This window comes from Eleutherodactylus coqui, chromosome 4 (genome assembly GCF_035609145.1).
Source record: "Eleutherodactylus coqui strain aEleCoq1 chromosome 4, aEleCoq1.hap1, whole genome shotgun sequence".
In the NCBI taxonomy this organism is placed as follows: Eukaryota; Metazoa; Chordata; class Amphibia; order Anura; family Eleutherodactylidae; genus Eleutherodactylus; species Eleutherodactylus coqui.
In genome coordinates, this window is record NC_089840.1 from 48,994,711 (window position 1) to 49,017,695 (window position 22,985).

General features: G+C 46.5%; 1 pseudogene; it reads left to right on the forward strand.

Annotated features, from left to right (window-relative positions):
- Positions 1-11,935: 11,935 nt before the first annotated feature.
- Positions 11,936-18,294, forward strand: LOC136624597 (cell surface glycoprotein CD200 receptor 1-A-like; annotated as a pseudogene).
- The last annotated feature ends 4,691 nt before the right edge of the window (positions 18,295-22,985 follow it).

Consider the following 22,985-nt stretch of genomic DNA (forward strand, 5'->3'; position numbering starts at 1 on the left):
GTCTCTGGCGGCAATTTCCTCTCCTTGTTCCTTTTTCTGTTTGCTGCGGGGGGATTTCACATGGGTGACTGTGCGCCAGCTGTCTTGAGGAGGTAGTTGAGGCAGAGTTGGGAACTCTGGGAGGGGGAGCCAATTAGGGAGGTTTATGGGTTCGAGTCCCAAGTAGTGCCAACTGTCCTGTAAGTCCTCTGGGGATCTTATGTTGAGTCTCCTCCCTTTATGTGTAATGCCGATTCCAAAGGGAAAAAACCAGGCATATTTGATATTCTTGGATTTTAGTTCCTCCAGAAGGGGCCGAAGTAGCCTACGTTTGGCTAAGGTAGAAGGGAAGAGGTCCTGGAAAATCTGGATCGCTGTGCCATCATATTGCAGATTTCTAGAGCTACGTGCCGCATTTAAGATGGAGAAAGCGTCCGGGAATGCCAGCACTTTGCATACTATGTCCCTAGGAGGGTCAGTTGGGGCTGGCTGTGGTCTGAGGGCCCTGTGCACTTGTTCTATAGTAATCACTGAGGCTCTGTCCTCTCCCAATAAGTCCACAAAAATTTCCATAACGATTTTCTGCAGAACTTCAGATGCCCAGGATTCTGGTAATCCTTTTATGCGGACATTGTTACGGCGATTTCTATTCTCTAAGTCCTCCTGCATGAGGAGCATCTTATTAAGTTGGAGGTGCTGCTCCTTCACTACTGCTGTGAACTCCCCTGTATGAGTGGTGATGGTTGCCGTGGAACTCTCGAGCTCCTCCACCCTCCTCCCCACGCTCCTTACCTCCTCCTTGATGGCTGTTAGTTCAGTTAGCAGAGGTCCCATAGTTGTGGAGAGAAGTTCCCTCATAAAGCCTTTTGAGAGAGGTTCATCTTCTCCCTCCGAGGAGATTTCTCCCTCCCGCACTGCAGTCAGAGCTGAAGCCGCCGCCGGCGCCATCTTGCCCGGCGCATGTGGGGAGCGGGAGCTCCTGTCTTTGAGGAATCTTTGGAGATCCGATTGTCCTCGGGCTGGACGGGGGGTCGCAGCGTGATCTCCTGCCTTCTCCCTGCCGAGCTTCCCCATTGTTAGGTAAGATCGCTGCTGTTCAGTGCCTTTTCTTGTGCTGTGGAGATGGAGCGCAGGCTCTAAGCGGCCATCTCTCTCCGTGGTCAGGCTCTGCGAGAGAACACCTTTTTAAAGATTTGGTTGTTTCTCTGGTATTTTGTCGATTTTTGTCAGCTACCACGTCCGGAGTGAAAGCGGCCATCATTATGTTAATTTGGAGAAGGAACATAAGGCAGATTTGGAGGTGTGGATGTCTTTTCTGAAACGTTATAATGGTAGGTGGTTGATGATGCTGCAGTCAATTGAAAAGTTTGACTATAAGAGTTGTTTACACAACTTACTTAAGGGGAGGCAACTCTTGGTTCAACATGTTCTTTCAGGGGTAATGATGTGCTAGGCAATGGCCAGAGGAGTGGGTTGGGTTAGGATTGGTGAAGAATTTGGTGCTGCTTGAGACCTATTATTGTCATGGTGACGCTATGGCCCAAATAATTTTTCCACAAGAAGACCGGGTTTCACTATGACAATATGGTGGTGGTATAGGCTGTTAACAGTTCAACTGTGTCCTCTTCCCCGGTAGTTAGTTTGATGCATTATTTAGTGTTACAATCTCTGTCCCTAAATGAATGGGTAGTGGCGATACATGTATCATGTGGAGAATTAAATTGTGGACTCTCTCTCTTGCGCTTTCAGTGGGAGCATTTTCAATCATTAGCTCTGGGTGTAGAGGAGGAAGGGAGGATGCACCCACCATGGCTTTGGAAATTGTTCCGCAAACAGCGAGTCATCTGATTCTGGCCTCATTGACAACAGGTACATTGACAAGTTACATAGCAGCTTGTCAGAAATGGGAGAATTAGGTGGTCTCATTAGGTGACATAAGGACGGATGACGATAAGAGTGGAAGCAATATTGTATTGGCTGGGAGAGGCATACACTGCGGACTGGTTTGAAACCAAGGTTAATGACTTCACAGCAGCTTTGGCTTTTGGTTTTAAAGTGTGGGGGTGAAGGACATGAGAAAGAATTTTGTAGTAGACCATGCCCTGAAAGGTTTCCAAAAATAGAAGAGGCAACCGGATAAACCTAGGTCTGTATCTTTTCAATTATTGGAACAACTGGGGGCAATATTATAAAAGGTGTGTCATAATTAGAGATGAGCGAACGTACTTGTCCGAGCTTGATACTCGTTCGAGTATTAGCGTGTTCGAGATGCTCGTTACTCGAGGCGAGCACCACGCAATGTTCGAGTTACTTTCACTTTCATCTCTGAGACGTTAGCGCGCTTTTCTGGCCAATAGAAAGACAGGGAAGGCATTAGAACTTCCCCCTGCGACGTTCAAGCCCTATACCACCCCCCTGCAGTGAGTGGCTGGCGAGATCAGGTGTCACCCGAGTATATAAATCGGCCCCTCCCGCGGCTCGCCGCAGATGCATTCTGACATAGTTCAGGGAAAGTGCTGTCTTGCTGGAGTTGCTATAGGGAGAGTGTTAAGAGTAATTTTAGGCTTCAAGAACCCCAACGGTCCTTCTTAGGGCCACATCTGACCGTGTGCAGTACTGTTGAGGCTGCTTTTTGCAGTGTTGCACATTTTTTTTTTGTATATTGGCCGTGCAGAGCATTGCGTCCTCAGTCTGCAGTAATTTTACATAGTATAGGGCCAGTAGTGCAGAGGCAGGGACAGTGAAAAAGGTGAAAGACATAAACTGTCTATATAGGCAGTGGGCTTTTCCAAAAAAATTTGGGAGAAAACTCTCTATTTGGGCTGCCTGTGACCGTCCTGAGTGTACTGCGTCTCTGCTGGGGGTAGTAGTCCTAATTAATACGCAGCCAGCTAAGTGTTACAGCAGGCTTGCACAAAATTCTTTCCTGGCTCTGCGTTGCCCGTCACATCACCGCTGTCATCCTGTCCAGAGGGAAACAGTCTGCAGTAATTTTACATAGTCCAGGGCCAGTAGTGGTGAAGCAGGGACAGTGAAAGAGATATACTGTCTATATAGGCAGTGGGCTTTTCCTAAAAAAATTGGGAAAAAACTTTCTATTTGGGCTGCCTGTGACCGTCCTCAGTGTACTGCGTCTGTGCTGGGGGTAGTATTCCTAATTAATACGCAGCCAGCTAAGTGTTACAGCAGGCTTGCGCAAAATTCTTTCCTGGCTCTGCTGTGCGTTCCGTAAGCGAAGTCAGCCTCCAACCACAGGCCAATAAGCGGCACATTTAATTACAGTGTTCTGTTTCTGCACTACTGGTAATACACAATGCTGAGGGGTAGGTGTAGGCCTAGAGGACGTGGACGCAGGCGAGGATGCGGAGGCCCAAGCCAGGGTGTGGGCACAGGCCGAGCTCCTGATCCAGGTGTATCGCAGCCGACTGCTGCGGGATTAGGAGAGAGGCACGTTTCTGGCGTTCCCACATTCATCTCACAATTAATGGGTCCAAGCAGTAGACCTTTATTAGAAAATGAGCAGTGTGAGCAGGTCCAGTCGTGGATGGCAGAAAGTGCATCCAGCAATCTATCGACCACCCAGAGTTCTGTGCCGTCCACTGCTGCAACTCTGAATCCTCTGGCTGCTGCTCCTCCTTCCTCGCAGCCTCCTCACTCCATTACAATGACACATTTTGAGGAGCAGGCAGACTCCCAGGAACTGTTCTCGGGCCCCTGCCCAGAATGGGCAGTAATGGTTCCGAATCCTCTCCAACTGGAGGAGTTTGTCGTGACCGATGCCCAACCTTTGGAAAGTTCCCGGGGTCCGGAGGATGAGGCTGGGGACTTCCGGCAACTGTCTCAAGAGCTTTCAGTGGGTGAGGAGGACGATGACGATGAGACACAGTTGTCTATCACTCAGGTAGTAGTAATTGGAGTAAGTCCGAGGGAGGAGCGCACAGAGGATTCGGAGGAAGAGCAGCAGGACGATGAGGTGACTGACCCCACCTGGTTTGCTAAGCCTACTGAGGACAGGTCTTCAGAAGGGGAGGCAAGTGCAGCAGCAGGGCAGGTTGGAAGAGGCAGTGTGGTGGCCAGGGGTAGAGGCAGGGCCAGACCGAATAATCCACCAACTGTTTCACAAAGCGCCCCCTCGCGCCATGCCACCCTGCAGAGGCCGAGGTGCTCAAAGGTCTGGCAGTTTTTCACTGAGAGTGCAGACGACCGACGAACAGTGGTGTGCAACCTTTGTCGCGCCAAGATCAGCCGGGGAGCCACCACCACCAGCCTCACCACCACCAGCATGCGCAGACATATGATGGCCAAGCACCCCACAAGGTGGGACGAAGGCCGTTCACCACCTCCGGTTTGCACCACTGCCTCTCCCCCTGTGCCCCAACCTGCCACTGAGATCCAACACCCCTCTCAGGACACAGGCACTACCGTCTCCTGGCCTGCACCCACACCCTCACCTCTGCTGTCTTCGGCCCCATCCACCAATGTCTGTCAGCGCACCGTCCAGCCGTCGCTAGCGCAAGTGTTTGAGCGCAAGCGCAAGTACGCCGCCACGCACCCGCACACTCAAGCGTTAAACGTGCACATAGCCAAATTTATCAGCCTGGAGATGCTGCCGTATAGGGTTGTGGAAACGGAGGCTTTCAAAGGTATGATGGCCCCGCGCTACTCAGTTCCCAGTCGCCACTACTTTTCGCGATGTGCCGTCCCAGCCCTGCACGACCACGTCTCCCGCAACATTGTACGCGCCCTCACCAACGCGGTTACTGCCAAGGTCCACTTAACAACGGACACGTGGGCAAGCACAGGCGGGTAGGGCCACTATATCTCCCTGATGGCACATTGGGTGAATTTAGTAGAGGCTAGGACAGTCAGAGCCTGGGACCGCTCACGTCCTACCCACCCCCAGAATTGCGGGCCCCAGCTCGGTGGTGGTATCTGCGGTGGTGTATGCTTCCTCCACTAAACCACCCTCCTCCTCCTCCTCCTACTATGCAACCTCTGTCTCGCAATCAAGATGTGTCAGCAGCAGCATGTCGCCAGCAGTCGGTGTCGCGCGGCACGGCAGCTCAGCGGTGGGCAAGCGTCAGCAGGCCGTGCTGAAACTACTCAGCTTAGGAGAGAAGAGGCACACGGCCCACGAACTGCTGCAGGGTCTGACAGAGCAGACCGACCGCTGGCTTGCGCCGTTGAGCCTCCAACCGGGCATGGTCGTGTGTGACAACGGCCGTAACCTGGTGGCGGCTCTGCAGCTCGGCAGCCTCACGCACGTGCCATGCCTGGCCCACGTCTTTAATTTGGTGGTTCAGCGCTTTCTGAAAAGCTACCCACCCTGCAACATCGGTTTAATCTGCCAGTGCACCGACTGCTGTGCGACGTGCCCACACGGTGGAACTCTACGCTCCACATGTTGGTCAGGCTCTATGAGCAGCGTAGAGCTATAGTGGAATAACAACTCCAACATGGGCGGCGTAGTGGGAGTCAGCCTCCTCAATTCTTTACAGAAGAGTGGGCCTGGTTGGCAGACATCTGCCAGGTCCTTGGAAACTTTGAGGAGTCTACCCAGATGGTGAGCGGGGATGCTGCAATCATTAGCGTCACCATTCCTCTGCTATGCCTCTTGAGAAGTTCCCTGCAAAGCATAAAGGCAGACGCTTTGCGCTCGGAAACAGAGGCGGGGGAAGACAGTATGTCGCTGGATAGTCAGAGCACCCTCCTGTCTATATCTCAGCGCAATCAGGAGGAGGAGGAGGAGCATGAGGAGGATGAGGAGGAGGGGGAAGAGACAGCTTGGCCCACTGCTGAGGGTACCCATGCTGCTTGCCTGTCATCCTTTCAGCGTGTATGGCCGGAGGAGGAGGAGGAGGAGGAGGAGGAGCCTGAAAGTGATCTTCCTAGTGAGGACAGCCATGTGTTGTGTACAGGTACCCTGGCACACATGGCTGACTTCATGTTAGGATGCCTTTCTCGTGACCCTCGCGTTACACGCATTCTGGCCACTACGGATTACTGGGTGTACACACTGCTCGACCCACGGTATAAGGAGAACCTTTCCACTCTCATACCCGAAGAGGAAAGGGGTTTGAGAGTGATGCTATACCACAGGACCCTGGCCGACAAACTGATGGTAAAATTCCCATCCGACAGCGCTAGTGGCTGAAGACGCAGTTCCGATGGCCAGGTAGCAGGGGAGGTGCGGAGATCAGGCAGCATGTACAGCACAGGCAGGGGTACACTCTCTAAGGCCTTTGACAGCTTTCTGGCTCCCCAGCAAGACTGTGTCACCGCTCTCCAGTCAAGGCTGAGTCGGCGGGAGCACTGTAAAAGGATGGTGAGGGAGTATGTAGCCGATCGCACGACCGTCCTCCGTGACGCCTCTGCCCCCTACAACTACTGGGTGTCGAAGCTGGACACGTGGCCTGAACTCGCGCTGTATGCCCTGGAGGTGCTTTCTTGTCCTGCGGCTAGCGTCTTGTCAGAGAGGGTGTTTAGTGCGGCTGGGGGAATCATCACGGATAAGTGTACCCGCCTGTCAACCGACAGTGCCAACAGGCTTACACTCATCAAGTTGAACAAAGCCTGGATTTCCCCAGACTTCTCTTCTCCACCAGTGGACAGCAGTGATACCTAAACAATACGTAGGCTGCACCCGCGGATGGAAGCATCGTTCTCTATCACCATCAAAAACGGGGACCTTTTAGCTTCATCAATCTGTGTATTCTATTCATCCTCCTCCTCCTGAAACCTCACGTAATCACGCCAAACGGGCAATTTTTCTTAGGCCCACAAGGCTCAGTCATATAATTTTTGTAAACAATTTTTATACGTTTCAATGCTCATTAAAGCGTTGAAACTTGCACCTGAACCAACTTTTATTTTAACTGGGCTGCCTCCAGGCCTAGTTACAAATTAAGCTACATTAACCAAAGCGATTAATGAGTTTCACCTGCCCTCTTGGTTGGGCATGGGCAATTTTTCTGAGGTACATTAGTACTGTTGGTACACCAATTTTTTTGGGCCCTCGCCTACAGTGTAATCCAATTAATTTTTTGCCCACCTGCATTAAAGCTGACGTTACATCAGCTGTGCTGGGCACTGCAATGGGATATATTTATGTACCACCGGTGGCTTCCTGGGACCCACCCATGCTGTCGGTCTACATGGACTTCCCATTAGGGAGATGTACGTGCCTGTGTATACTTATAAAAAACTGAAGCCTGACTGGGGCATGCAGTTTGGGCCGAAACCCACCTGTATTTAATCAGATGTTAGCTCTGCTGTCCAGGGCACTGCAATTGGATATATTTTTGTACCGCCAGTGGGTTTCAGGGAGCCACCCATGCTGTCCGTCCACACGGACCTCACATTAGGGAGTTGTACCTGCCTGTGTCTATGTATTAAAAACCCCGGTCTGACTGGGGCATGCAGTGTGGGCCGAAGCCCACCTGTATTTTATCTGACGTTACCTCAGCTGTGCAGGGCAATGCAATGGGATATATTTATGTACCGCCGGTGGCTTCCTGGCACCCACCCATGCTGTGGGTCCACACGGAGTTGTAACTGCATGTGTCCACTTCTAAAGAACCCAAGTCTGACTGGGGCATGCAGTGTGGGCCGAAGCCCATGTGCATAAAACATGACATTACCTCAGCTGTGATGGCCAATGCAATGGGATATATTTATGTACCGCCGGTGGGTTCCAGGGAGCCACCCATGCTGTGGGTGCACACGGAATTCCCATTACGGAGTTGTACCTGCCTGTGACTATTTATAAAAAAACGCGGTCTGACTGGGGCATGCAGACACCTTGACAGAATGAATAGTGTGTGGCACATAGGTTCCCCATTGCTATGCCCACGTGTGCAGCTCCTGATGGAGGTGGCACAGGATTGGATTTCTCATTGCTTCTGTACAGCATTGTGGTCTATCGCCCCGCCCCTTTTAAAGAGGGTCGCTGCCTAGCCGTGCCAACCCTCTGCAGTGTGTGCCTGTGGTTCCTCCTCATGGCAGACACACTTATAAATAGACATGAGGGTGGTGTGGCATGAGGGCAGCTGAAGGCTGCGCCGGGACACTTTGGTGTGTCCTGTGGACACTGGGTCGTGTGTGTGTGGGGGGGGGGGGGCAGCATGTAACCCAGGAGAAGTGGCAGTGGAGTGTCATGCAGGCAGTGATTGTGTTTTGTTGGAGGTAGTGTGGTGCTTAGCTAAGGTATGCATTGCTAATGAGGGCTTTTCAGAAGTAAAAATTGTTGGGAGGGTGGGGGGCACTCTTGCCGCTATTGTGGCTTAATAGTGGGACCTGGGAACTTGAGATGCAGCCCAACATGTAGCCCCTCGCCTGCCCTATCCGTTGCTGTGTCGTTCCCATCACTTTCTTGAATTGCCCAGATTTTCACAAATGGAAACCTTAGCGAGCATCGGCGATATACAAAAATGCTCGGGTCGCCCATTGACTTCAATGGGGTTCGTTATTCGAAACGAACCCTCAAGCATCGCGAAATTTTCGTCCCGAGTAACGAGCACCCGAGCATTTTGGTGCTCGCTCATCTCTAGTCATAATGCTTAGGAGATGGTTTTATTTCACCTGGCTTTGCATTAGCGTTTCTCGGAGCACTATGATTGGCTAAATATTTTTCTCCCAGCACAAAGGTGGGAGGTGGTTGTTTGCAGAAGAATGTGATTTCCTTCAAAGATCCTGTCCTGCGGCTACTCGGACGCCTCTGCCCTGTGCCGGTCACTGCACTGGCTGTCCATTAAATACAGAACTCAATTTAAACTCACTAGCTTCATCCATAAAGCCCTCCACAGCACAGCATCACCATACATTGCCTCCTCATCTCAATCCACCACCCAGCTTGGGCCCTCCGCTCTGCTGACAAAATCAGACTGAGCGTCCTTTTAATTTGAACCTCTCATTCCCGCCTCCAGGACTTCTCCAGAGCAGCACCAGTCTTCTGTAACGCACTACCAAAGGCTATCCGGGCAATCCAGGACTCACAAAACTTCAGGCATGCTCTAAAAACGTACCTCTTCAGGGAGGCATACCACATCCCCTAAACCAAACCCCTCTATACGCCACCTGATAACATGCTCCCTGACCTACTGACTGCAATCCCTGCTAGCCACCATCAACTGTCCCTGCAGTCATACCGATTCTGCCATCAGACGGCTTAATGTCTGACCATTGTTTGTGTATAGCATCCCTCAGTCTCCACCCCAGCATATCATGCACATCTCCAGCCCCTTTATCTTCTGTAAAGTTGTGGTGGAAGATTCTGGGACTCCAAAGACCTCCCCTCGTAGGTGGAATGGGTATTAGTGTATCTTGACACCACCAGGAAGTCCTGGTGGAGACAAGACTGACAGCTGGGTCACATCCCCTGAACCTGATAGGCTGCACAGCTTTCCCCCAGCAGGTCCTGTCAGCACACTAAAATTGATTTCTCAGCTCCTGGCTCCTAGTACTGAGAGAACCTCCTGCATGCTTGCGTCCCAGTGTCTGGCAGCCCACAATTATTCTCTTCTCTGCTCCTGCCTCCCGTCCCACCTGCCTGCAGTGATACAACCTCCTGGGTGCTGGTGTGCCGACTCCCAGCAGTGATACAAGCTCCTGGTTGCAGGGCCAATTTGCGCCACTCTGAAACCCTCCCCGCTGCTGCTCTTTATTGCCCGGTCCCTGTACCTTTAAAGCTCGGCTCCATATGCAGCTGCTTTTTAGGGCGGCTTGATCACGCAGCTGCTCATGATCCCTTGTGCCAGGTCACTATTATTTTGGAGTCCCGCTTTCCGCCCCCTTGTCCAAGGCTGGCTGCTGCTTCAGTCTGTTCCCCGGCGGCTGTTGCGTTCCACGTCCACTCATTGTAGCTTCCCCGCTGTTGGCGGTCCGAAGGCAGCACTGACAGCCGCCCATCGGCACATGTCACCGCTGCTCCAGTGCGGGAAAAGCCAGCTGAGACAGGTGGCGGGGCACACATCAGACCGCTCCTGAGCGCCGCTGCAGCGCGCACACTCCTCACATCCGCAGCATTGTGGGAGAATACTATTGGGAGCGGAGGCGTCTTGCATGCCTATTATTTCAGCTACATACTGTGCTCAGACCCGCAACATACTGGAGGAAAGTATTTGGAGCGCCGGAGGGGTGTATGGCTATAATTGTCTTTTCTGTAGCTACTTGAAGGACCTTGCGCAATTGACCCAATTGGGAGCTAGGGGTGTAAGAGGGGCGTTTCTCCTGTCAAACCCCTAGCTTCCAGTGCCTTCAAGATACACTAATACTGGTGGAATGTTATTGATTTTTTTCATTAAAATAATTATATATGTTGAATATGCTTTGTAATAAAAATGGATACCATGGCCAAAATTATCCAAAGAAATAGTTGTTTGTGTTTTATTTAAGGAGGAGAAGGGCGAGGGATTGGAAAGGGTGTGTAAGGGGTAGGGGCTTTTAAGGTCATCAACAGAAAACGACTCTGCAATACCCAGGTAAATTGTAATACTGTCTATGGTCCAAGAAAAGAGAATGTAGTTGTTGTGTCAGTTTGAATCCTCACTATGCATTTATCATCTTAGAGTGTGTCAGCTGCTGTTATACACCTGGGGCAAATAGGGAGGATTATTAGTTCTTTTCTGGTCTGAGTTTTGTGTTGGTCAATTTCAGTTCAGTCTCCTTCTGTTGTGGAGTGAGGATGCAGTGTCCGAGGAACAAGCCCTCAGCCTAGGAGACAGCGGGGTAGAGTTTGGGCTTTGTCACGGGGCTCTTCCGTCTCCCACCCTGAAGGTAGCAAGGGGACCCGACCAGGCTATTAAATGAGGTAACCTAAATGAGGTTCACCTTAAGTCCTTTGTCACGTCTGACGCCACCGTTCCATCCGCTGCGGTAGATCCAGACGATATGGTAAATAAAACAGTCCACTCACAGGGATAACTTTTAAGGAGTAGAGCCGGAAACGGTCGGCAAAGCTCGTTTACTGCAGATAACTTAAAAGGAACAGTCTATAAACACTTTACAACCAGCAACATTCGAATAAGCAGTTTGTTATGCTGTGTGGCAGGGAGGATTCTCGGGTAGGCAGGGAAAATCCACAGTCCCGTTATCTGTGGGTCCTGGTCCCGGCACCAATCTCCTCTCTCTCTCTCTCTCTCTCTCTCTCTCTCTCTCTCTAGCTCTCTACCGGCACACATTCACAGTTTCTGATGCTATCCAAGTTAACTGGCGACTCCTCTAGAACTCCTGAGGATAGTAGCCCTCAGGCAGCTATCTGGCCATCCTCTCGGACTCTTATTCTGGGCCTCAACAAGGCAAGGCAGAGTTTCTCCTAAGACATAGCAGACTTGCTTGTGCTCTACTCTGCAGAACTCCAGACTGACTCTTGCCCAGGCACAAAACAGACTAACTCTCCCACTCACATTCTGCAAACATTAATATAAAGCATGGTCATGTGACCACAAACTCACAACATAAAACAATACATTTTCAGACAGAGACAGCTCATTTGCAGATATTAACCTATTCTTTCCTGCAAACACCAATACACATTTTGCTGAATCATACCACATTCAAAGACAATACAGACTATACATAGCATGCATTTCTGGGGGCCCCATTGTTCTGGACCACTACAAGGACATCACTGGATCCAGTTTCCATGGTTTTCCCAGTGAAGCTCAGAGATTCTGCACTGAGATTTATTCTTGGATGTTTTTGGTTTATTCTTATGTTGGTTTTTCTTTGTCATTTGCTAGGGTTAGCGAGTGGCACAGGTACGTGGCTGCATACATCCTTATCAGAGCGGGCCATCCACTAGTAGGTCATTCTCCAATTCCCCTTAGGGAAAGTTTCCTTAATTTGTTTATTTTTCCTTGTACTGCAGGTTGTAGTCACGATATAGTCCCAACCAGCCGTATATTCTAGATTTGGGGTTGATGTAATTTTCTCCATTAAATGATGGTTAGAAATAATCATGTCTGTATAAAGACTAATGTATTTGTATCTTACCATCATTATTTTCTCACTTTCAGATGTGGTGACGGTGAGAAGAGGCCGGCCTGTTGTCCTACATTGTCCGGCTGATCCTGGAAACACATTACTAGGAGTTGTATGGAAGCTTCGTCTGTATAATTCATCCTGTATAGCATCATATAAAATAGATGGAGACAATAATAAGACATCATACAACAACTGCAGTACGAGGGTGAGAAGCAACAATTTATCACTGAGTATCAGCGAGACAGTGATATCTGATGAAGGGACGTACACTTGTGAGGTTATATATGATACAGGCACAGTCATCAGACACATTGTACTACAAGTATTAGGTGAGTGACAACTTGTGGTACTGCTTTCACTAAAGTGTCCATATAGAGAATCATTTCTGAAAATGTCTATATAACACAATACATCATACATGATCTGTATCCCATGTTTTATTATAATTACAGTCTGTAACCAATATTTGCATTGTCTGCGGCCGCTCTCACATGGGCCATTTTTAAGTGCATTTCAAAGGCCACAATAAACACTGTAAAACGCCTCCTTTCATTTCAATGGGGTTTCTCAGCTCGGCAGTAAAGCGCAGCCTTTCTAACACCTCATTTTTCTAGCGCTGTCTCTTCTATTTTCAGACATTTCAGTGTTTTTAAATGCCAAGCATCACCGATTAAAATTAGGGGGGAGAATTTTCAACAGTGTAAAAAATGCTGTAGAATGCCGTGTACAGTGTTTTACCACATTTTTGAACGCAGTATCCTATGCCACCGGGAGATAAAATAAAAGAGGTGACATCATCGGATAGCTTTACTTGCGTTGCTACTGTGTTAATACGCTATTCACCAAAGTGTATGCACAATTGCATGTGCCTTAGCGCAACGTATTTGCACAATGAGCAAAGCTTTTTTTGCACGCGTATCGGCGTATTTCGCTGTACTCTTTTCTGCATGCAGGGCATGGTCACTTGCATGTGGGACACAAAGATGCACCGATTGAAATGCCTAATTCATCTAATGAGTTCCAGATGGGGATTTGAACCTGTGACCCCACTGCTGCATGGCAGCAATGAATACCACTGGGCCGCCGCTACCACCATCTGCACTCTTGTTCAAGGGACATATTGGAGGCCAAATTAGGGAATCTGATCTTTACTCCCATTAATTTTAATGGAAGTCGGAATTGGGGGTCTCATTTCACATCACTCCTAAACCATGCGCCCCTTCTCCCTGCGCTCTTCGCCCCTCACTGTGATAAGAATGGGTCTGCTGATAGCTGCTGCCACCATAGAACGTGCCACCTAGGGCCGCCCTCACCCCTCCTTTTGGCTTCTCTTTTTCTTTCCTCTTTTTCACAATGTCGCAACGTGCATTTTTATCTGTATGCGGAGGAGGAGCTCTTGTCATTGCAGGTAAGAGCGGGGAGATCGGAAGGTAGGAAGACTCTGCCTGATTTTATCTTGTGTCCCCCTTTATGTCCATAGTACTATGTTCAAGAAATAACCATTTAAACAAATGCACCTATAATACTTTACTTCTACCTCAATGGAGCTGTGTGAGGGCTTACTTTTATGACAAGCTGTAGTTTTTATTGGTTCCATTGTGGGGTACATATGGTTGTTGAATCACTTTTCATTACATTAGGGGGGTTATTGTAGTAAATTTTGGCACAAGCCTTACTCACTCAAAAATGTGTCACTTTTTAAAATCTACAACATTCATGCCACTTTAACCCTTTAACACCACAGGAAGTACGTTTGTGTCCTGGCTGCAGGGTACTTAATGCAACAAGACGTAAGCTTATGCCCTGCGGATGGTGCAGGATTAGAAGTGAAGCTCTGGGGCTTTCTTGCAGATCAGTGCTTTCAGCAGCACCCGGCCTCTTCCAAACACCTCTTGTACTTGTTTTTGCACTCCACAACAGCTCGCTCAACCACAACATTTGTACCACCAACAAGACACTTGGAAGACTCAAATGCCTCACCCCATACAATGACCAGCTCAATGTGTGATTGTTCTCAGTGGGAGAAACCAAGTAATCTTGCAGATATTATACCTTTTAACGGCTAACAAAAGTACGATGTTCTGACACATCATAAAACTGTCCTGTGCTCAGTGGACTGATTTAGGATGTATGTCTCAGCTCAGTTTCTCTATTGTTTTGAGTGCAAAACAGTTTCAAATTTCTGTGTGTGAACATTTATTTAGATCAAGGGGAGTGTGTTCCCCTCCCCTCTGCATCTGTATGTTATAATTATGTTCCATTCAAACTAGTTTCATTCATTAGCCTTACGAAGGGGGTGAGATATCCCTGAAAGCTCACTATAACATCATGTATTTTTGTTAGCCATTAAAAGGTATCATATCTACAAGATTATTAGGTTTCTCTCGCTGAAAAAAATCATACAATGACCAGCTCCACACACTTGAAACTACTGCACTGGTTGAGACTACATAAACCATGATTCTGGGGCCACAACAGGATCTGTAGCTGCAGACAAAGCAGTTAGCAATCATTACATTATCCTAAATACACCAGGCTAATACTTCTACCATCTTACACATAAATCTCTCCATTGGATGAGATTGAGAAACTGTGAATTTTGGACCTGAATATGACCACGGATTGTCTTCTGCATTACAGCCTACTTGGTTATGAATAGACATAAAGTGGATTTTCAGACCTGATTAAGTAATAGATCATTTTTGTGTGTAATTAACTCTTCACTGTTCATTAATATTGTCAGGCTTATTCAAAAACCACTTAATAAGCTTAATAAAGTTTTTTTTTTTTCATTTTCAGCTCAGCCGTCTACATTCCTTAAATTAAACAGTGATGGATCTCCAGAATGTGGCGCCATCGGTGGGAATCCACCTGCAAATATCTCCTGGATCCCACATTCAGATGATATAAACACTACAATAGTGGAAGAGCCGGACCAGACGTGGTCAATGATCAGCACATTGAGTAGAGAGAGAATGAACGGGAATTCAGTGACCTGTGTTGTTTCTCATCCAACGCTCATAAATCCAAGGAAAGAAGTTATTGTACTTAATAGTAAGTGCTTATATCATTTTATGCACATTTGTATATTCTACCTTTAATCAGCCACCACAAGGGGGAGCTCACTGCACAAGGATGTATACAGCTAGTATTGAACTTAGTGGTGAGATGTAGAAAGCAGTTTGTAAAGACCAAATGGAGAATTTTCTCATGAATGTATTGACTAAACTTTCTAGTCAATTACAAAAATAATACATATTTTTTACTATAAAGAAGTGTTCAATATTTTGCTTTAGAAAAATTCAATGCTATCTTCAATGAAAATCTGAGTCAGAAATCTGCAAGGCTATCACTGATTATTGACATGGATAGAAGATGTGCCTAGAAAATCCATGTGCAGAAGTCATTTTACTGAGTGGTAAATATGTGTGTCTATGTGCAGCTCCACTTAATAACATTTCACACTCTCTATGGACAGGGAGGTAAGAAAAAAAAACTCTGCTCCTTTGGATTTTGTCCCAAATGTGACTAAAGTTAAAGGGATTTTATCAGGATGGACATTGTTGACTTATAGCTAGGATATTCCACTAATGTCCAATAGGAGAGGGTCTGACTAATATTTCTGGTGGCAATCAGTAGAACAATGTGGCAAGAGTGCTCGGTACAAAAATGCCATGCCAACTTGTGTCCTGTTGGCTCTGCTTAGCTTTTTCACAGACTGAGGCTTTCCCCACTCTTTAGTTGGTAAAATGAATTGTGGAACTCAGATGATAATTAGAGCTGAGTGTTTAGGTCTCTACATTGTAAGTCCAGGGGCGAACATACCACCTATGGAGCTGTTCAGCTGCAAAGGGTCCCATGGGGAGGGGGCTGCAGTCGTATAGTGTCACCCTGTCTTATTGACGACTCCATGCCTGCCCTCCTTCCTCAAAATATTGGCCAAGCTCCAGTGACACCATCCATCAGCCATGCAGTAGAAGCCTCTTCATCATACACACAGAGGACTTGCTAGACACCGCACTCCGTACAAAGCATAATCTTAAAGCTCTTCAAGAACACTGGAGATGGAGGGAGGAGTATGATTATGCTCTGTACAGAATGTGGTGTCTAACAAGTCCTATGTTTGATGAAGAGGTTTCAGCTGCTACTGGACAGAATTGCTGAAGCCAGGGTCTAGTGGTGGGACGGAGGTGGGCATTATTAATTTGGGCCACATTGCGAGAGCTCTAACTAAGTAGGGCTACAGAAGAAGACTATGTGTATATGGGACCACAAAGGTGGAACATTTAGTAAGTGGGACCATAAAGGGCACATTATTACTTTTTGGGGCCAAGGAGGGAGCACTAGCACTATATTGGGGTACTGAGAGGTGCATTGGGGCAGTGGCAGGATTGAGAGAGTGTGTGGAGACAAATCAAGTCAGGAAGAAGTCTTCATGGTGGTCTGGATGCATACAAGCAAAACAAAATTGGATGACTCTAATCAGAGAAGACATTACATGTGATCAGCGGAGGTAACTGCACTGTAATCACAGGAATAGCAGTGAAAGGAAAAAACAACACAGTAAGTCGGGTGATGTAAGGCAACACACTGAAAACTGTAATGTCAGGCAAAAAAAAGAGCGCAGCATAAGCTTCAACATAACAATATCAATGTAGCCATACAAGGATTAGTATAACAAACATTATGTAACACTCATGAATATACAGACACACACATTTAAAAACAATTAAAACAACACCCGTCAAACCCTTGAGGAAGCATAGTGGTTGGGAGTGGGTGATATGCATGGGGATTCATCCCTCTCCCCCTTCTGACTGCACCTGACTTTGGTTATGTTCTCTTCACATGTTGTATGTTTTTAAGGCAAATGTGATTATTGGGTCCTTCAGCAGCATTATTTGTATTCCTTTTGCAATACTGATTGCATTAAGGTGAGCTACTCTTGTACCTGCAGTACTACACCATTTAAATCAGATCATATTTGATGATTTGCCTTCCTTCCCCCTTTTTCTCCAATCACAATTTTTTTTCCATCTACATTTTTATTGCAATATTCTTTGCACTTGTGTCTGTTGCTGAAATACTTTGGACAGTTGTTGAGTCTTCCGGCTAACACTATTCTGATACATGCATCTTCAGCTCAGCGGAGAGTGCATATGTTCTGAATGTAAAGAGGGGACAGAGCCGCTGCCAGATATCTCTTCCCCCTTTAGACCCCTCTGACAACAGCTTATCTTCTGAGAATAGAAGGATCAGCTAATTGAAATCCAACTGCTGGATCCTCATCTCCCCTAATGTCTGCCATCGGAGGAAATCTTGACAAAGACCATTACAGTCAAAACGTAGTAGCCTGTGTTTTGTGGCATAGAAGAATAAAAATCACTTGAATTTTTGCACCTTGCACTTATTCATTGGCTGCTCTAGACTCTATTGGGGAGTTATGCTTTATATTCCCGAGTGGCGATAGCATCTTTACAAGTCCTACCATAGCTGGAGTAAACTTTTGTGCTGCTGGTGAGCCTCTCTTTTCTATATGCCATCGGAGAAGAGTCAGGACGCCCCCATACGCATTTGATTTGGTCAATATACAGCTAAGGTATACTGATAGGATTACCATGTTTCATTCCCTTGTTATAATCAGATACCCGTCACCTATTGAACCTCGCCATTTATGTCTGAACAGGTAACTTCTATTATGCTTAATTCTAGACAGTAGATTCTACATCAACTTGAGAATAGTGATCACAATAATCGTCACCGTGTTCATAGTTGGAGTTCTTCTGTGTCTGAAACCCAAATGCCAGGTACTTAAACTATTATCATACTTGATGGCTCAACCCAATGCTCTTTGTATGCAGTATGTAGACTCACAATATAGAGAGTATATGTTAATGTGGCTGGATCAAAGTAAAAAGTTATCCCCTCTTAACAGGACACCCTCGATAGACCAGTAGAGGGGATCGTCTGATCGTCCGACAAGTACGAGCAGCTCCAACGGATTCGTTGTCCACCATACAGAGACAGGTGGCACCATCGTTACACCCCTGTGTCTGTAGGAACCATTTCCAGGAACTTGGCTGACAAACACTTGGTCTCACGGCTCCCAATATGTGTATTGCCTTTGAACCCACCCACTGTTTTTTTCCATTTGCAGTGGTGTGATGAATGATGAAACTGTACTGCTTCAAGTGGAACCGGGTTGTCTTAGTATCTTGTACCCATGCTAGACGCGGCCCAACTGGGTACTAGAGCCTCCCTTCAAGTCTTCAATTTGCATTTGCATTTCCCCACTTACCTTTATGTGTTGTCCTGCCTACCTATGTTGGTGGTCCTGCTGTATGTAATAAATTACTATTTACCCATTATTGGACTTCATCTGCCCTCTGTTTTTTTCACCGAGGCAGAGGGATCTCAACTTAATATGAGTCTCGGAAAGGGAGAACCCTAAAACATAACTTTTATTATACTTAGTTTAAAAATAAGAATAGTGCTAAAGACAGACACACAAAAAGTGCACCCATAGATAGAAAAGGGTAGCCACACCCGCTACAATATATTTTAGGTCACTACTGAACTCCCAATATGTTTTTAGGTTACTATTATACTCCTAATTTAGATAGATTTCTGTCAAGTTAGTAACCTACTCTAAAAGAAACTACTACTACCCTGAAACAGATTCCAACCTAGGTTCATCATAGATTCATGGTTTCTAGATACACGGGTTCATAGGTTTGAAGAATTTCTATTGGAATTCTAACTCTTCAGGAACCTAATGAGTAATGGATATTCTCACATATCAACCAATTTCTCACATGACAACCAATCTGATAACTAAAGTGTAGATGGCGATCACACACAAAGATCCTTCAGGCAGATGCTCAGGATACTATCCCTAAGCTTTATGCAGTGTATAAAGTATGCTATCAATACACTACTCTAAAAGTCTAGTGTTCAATCACCCTAGAACCAGGCCATTGGTAAAGAGCTACACAAAGATGCTTCAGGTGGATACTCAGGTTATTCAGGCAGATGCTCAGGCTAGTATCCTTAAGTTATATACAGCACATACATAGGTCCGTCATCCTAAAAAATAGATGATGAATACAAAGAAGGATGCTTCAGGTAGATGCTCAGGCTAGTGTCTCTAAGCTTTATGCAGCACATAAAGTATGCTAGTAATACACTACTCTAAAAGATAAGAGTTCAATCACCCCAGAACCAACCCATTGGTAAAGAGCCCAATACCCCCAACCATGGAAAAATAATAGATATAGAGCAGAGAGATCGTATCAGCGTCAGCCCTGATGGTGGACTGAGGGCTATATTATTGAGCGGGGTAAGTTCAGTCTTATATAGCCCAGTTCTGATCCTAGTACCACTGAGTACCTTCCCTCAACTCATTCCCTTGGAAACCTCCCACCTCTCCTAATCTACTGACAGGGGGTCGGTTACCATGGACACATGAAGCTATTGAGAAAAACAAACAGCATATAGTGATGTTAGATACATTGTTCCAGAGTGATCACACTATAATCATGTTTACTCACATCATACGGCTCCTTCTATAGTGATATATAAATCATACGCAATTATGATGCCCATAAATCATGGAGGGCAATTACATCCCAGTATGGTCACGTGGCTAAGGCTTCCCTGCCCTGGTGGAATCATAGATGTTGCCTTCCTGAGCGCATCACTTTAGTCGGCCAAGGCATGCATATGATCTTCCTTCAAGCAGTAGCATCATGAGACATACCCCCTTCAAACAGTGGGTAGGGCACCTAAAGCACGCTCCGTGATGATGATGGGTCAGCTGATGTGTCATGATTGTTTTGCTGTTGGAGTAATCAGTATACTTTATGTAGCCTTAAATCCCATTTGCATCACTTGATCACCTTGCAGACCTCCACCCCTGTGGCCCTGTTAAAAACCCAATTTAATAATATTTAACTTTATACAGTTTTACTGTACATCATTGAATTTTGATGTGGAAAAAAACTGCAACCAGTACATGATGTGTGAAACCAGCTTTATACTTCACTTGGTACCACCTATAGGGCACAGCGTGTTTTCGGATGTGTTCGTACACAGACAGGCTCCATCCACCCCTGTGACCAGTTGCAGGGCATTCCCTAATTGTCACTGTGTTGGGGATATGGACATCACACACTCGGCCCGGACCCAGAGGGCAGCTTATACAAATACCGTAACGCACAGTTAACCATGAATGATTCAATGATCTACATTTAGGTTACATCCTCATCCTACACAGCTCGCCCTCAACTATGCATACTTTATGCAGGCAAACTGACTAGAGTGCTACATGTACAATAGCCACTAGTATAATATTCTAGCAGCAATATACGAGCACACATACGATAGCTGCCGGGTAACATTCTAGCAACAACGGTACTGTGCAAAAACTTTAGGCAGGTGTTGAAAAAATTCCTCAAAGTAAGAATGCTTTCAAAAATAGAAGCATTAATAGTTTATTTTTGTCAATTAAACAAATTGCAAAGTGACTGAACCAAAGAGAAATCTAAATGAAATCAATATTTGGTGTGACCACCCTTTGCCTTCGAATCGGCATCAATTCTGGTTGAAAGGCAGTCATTACTGAAACAGAAACAGCTGTGTAGGAGGCTTAAAACTGGGTGAGGAACAGCCAAACTGCTACAAAGGTGAGGTTTTGATAGACAGTTTCATGTGATAGGTCATACACCATAGCAAGACTGAGCACAGCAAGAAGACACAACCTACTGATACTGCATCAGCAAGGTTCATCCCAGGCAAAGATTTCAAAGCATACTGGGTTTTCAAGACTTCCTGTTCAAGCTTTTTTTTCCATTTTTTCGCAGATGACCTACTAATATACATAACATAACAAATCCTCGGATTGCTCTCCCGGTTGCATTGGAGGAGTTCGAGATATTCGGCAGAGTTAGTAATTTCAAAGTCAATATAAGCAAAGCCGAAATTCTAAACATAACTTTTCCGCCAGAGGTAGTCTCAGCTGTCAACAGCTTCTCTGCTATGAAGTGGAGGAGTGACCACATTAAATACTTGGGAGTAAATCTCACCAGTGAGCCTAAAGCTTTATTTGACATGAACTTTAGACCAATGTTGGATAACTTTGTAAAGGACCTTAAGAAATGGCGACCCTTCATGATATTGTGGTTTGGGAGAACAAATGCATTAAAGATGGACTCTTTGCCCAAATTCTTATATCTTTTCTAAACCCTCCCGCTAAAGCTCCCCAAATCATTTCTGATCAGATTCTGCAAGCTCTCTATGGAGTATGTATGGGGCGGCACAAGACTCAGGGTTAAATTCAAGACTCTCATTCGAAGGAAGGGTCATGGGGGGGTGGGTCTGCCCAGCTTCTCTCTTTACCACAAGGTGGCCATCTGTAAGTTTGTCCTGGAAATCCTGCACAACAGGTCCTCCAAACTTTGGGTGGGCCTGAAATGCGAGAATTCCCATGCTTTTGCAATGGGATCCTTTTGGCTTCCGCCCTCAGTTGCCAATAGGGCACCCATGCTAACCCCTCTCTTGGGACATATGCTGGATGCCTGGAATGGCTTTGCCTCGCGCCTGGGTCTGGTTTCCCATCCTGGAGCCCTTACTCCGTTGGTTGGTAATCCCAAATTCCCAACACTTCTGGAGAGCCCCTCTCTTTTGATAGAGAGGAACGCTCTCACCCCTAGAGTCAGAGATGTTATATTGATACAGGGAGTCTGCCCAATGAATGAGATTCTAAGAGTAAGAGGCCCCTGGAAAACCGGAATATCGCAGCGTAAAAAAAGAAAGGCTAGTGGGTAGAAGCCCCTAGGTCCGTAGTTCGCATAGAGAACCCAGCACCAAGCAGCACACGCAGTAGAGACTGGATTAGGATGCCCCCCCTACTTCTGATTAGGCTGTAAGACAAGACACCAATCAGGATACGTACGAGGACATTGTTTGCTGCTATACTACTGCCCACGTCCGAGTGACCACGTGATCCAACCCTCTTCCAGGTTGAAATACTTCAAATACAACAATTGGTTTCAGCCAGCAGGTGGCAGCAATATACCTTTACATGATTTACAGCAGACATTGGTGATCACTGTTAGCGCTACCATGTTTCTCCTCCATGGCAAGAACTAAAAAATAATAGAGCTTCTCCTTATATCTTCATGGCAGCCTCGCTGCACTGCACCCCGGCGTACAGATGCCACCGCCTCACAATATGTTATGCATATAAGCTGTATTTTTACTTTACCCAAACAAAGTCATGCAATGCATTATGGGGTGGAGTTCATCATTGCAAACTTCTTGATAGGCATTTTGGATGCATATTGAATGACAGCTGAGAGCTAGCTCTGATTGGTCCCTGTGCTCAGCCAATCAGAGGCAGCACTCACCCATTCATGAATTCACGAAAATCGCTCGTGAGCTGAAAATCACATTTTGCCATAGCATGCTGTGGGCTGGATTTGCTGCGAAATCCGAAGGTGGAATCCCGCTCCGGATTTCGCAATCCAAATTGCCCGTGTGCAGGAGGCCAAAGGGTAAAGGTTTTTCTGACTGCCTTACACATATTTTTGGTTTCTTTCGAGAAACTGAAAGTAGAGCCTACTGGGTTTTGCAAGTGACTGATTTCTGACCGTATCTCTATGACACCCGAGGTATATTGTACAGGAAGTTACACTTAGAACTATGGTAATAAAAATGTATTAACATATTCTCACTTTTCTCTGTTGGAATTCAGAAATGTATCCTGCAGTCAGCATGTGATCCTAGTGTACCCGCGTGGGCTTTATCCAAAGGTGAGGCGGGGAGGATGCAGCGGGTTACAGTTCTGCTTCACATCTGCCAAACTTATTTATGACGAGGATATCTTAGTCTCTTATATACAGTTGTGAGAAAAATATGAGGCTATATATAAAGTCTTTGAAGTATTTTTTAAGAGGTTAACCACTTCATGACAAAAGTCTGCCGATGACTCTTAATGATGCTACAAACCACTTATTAATATATCT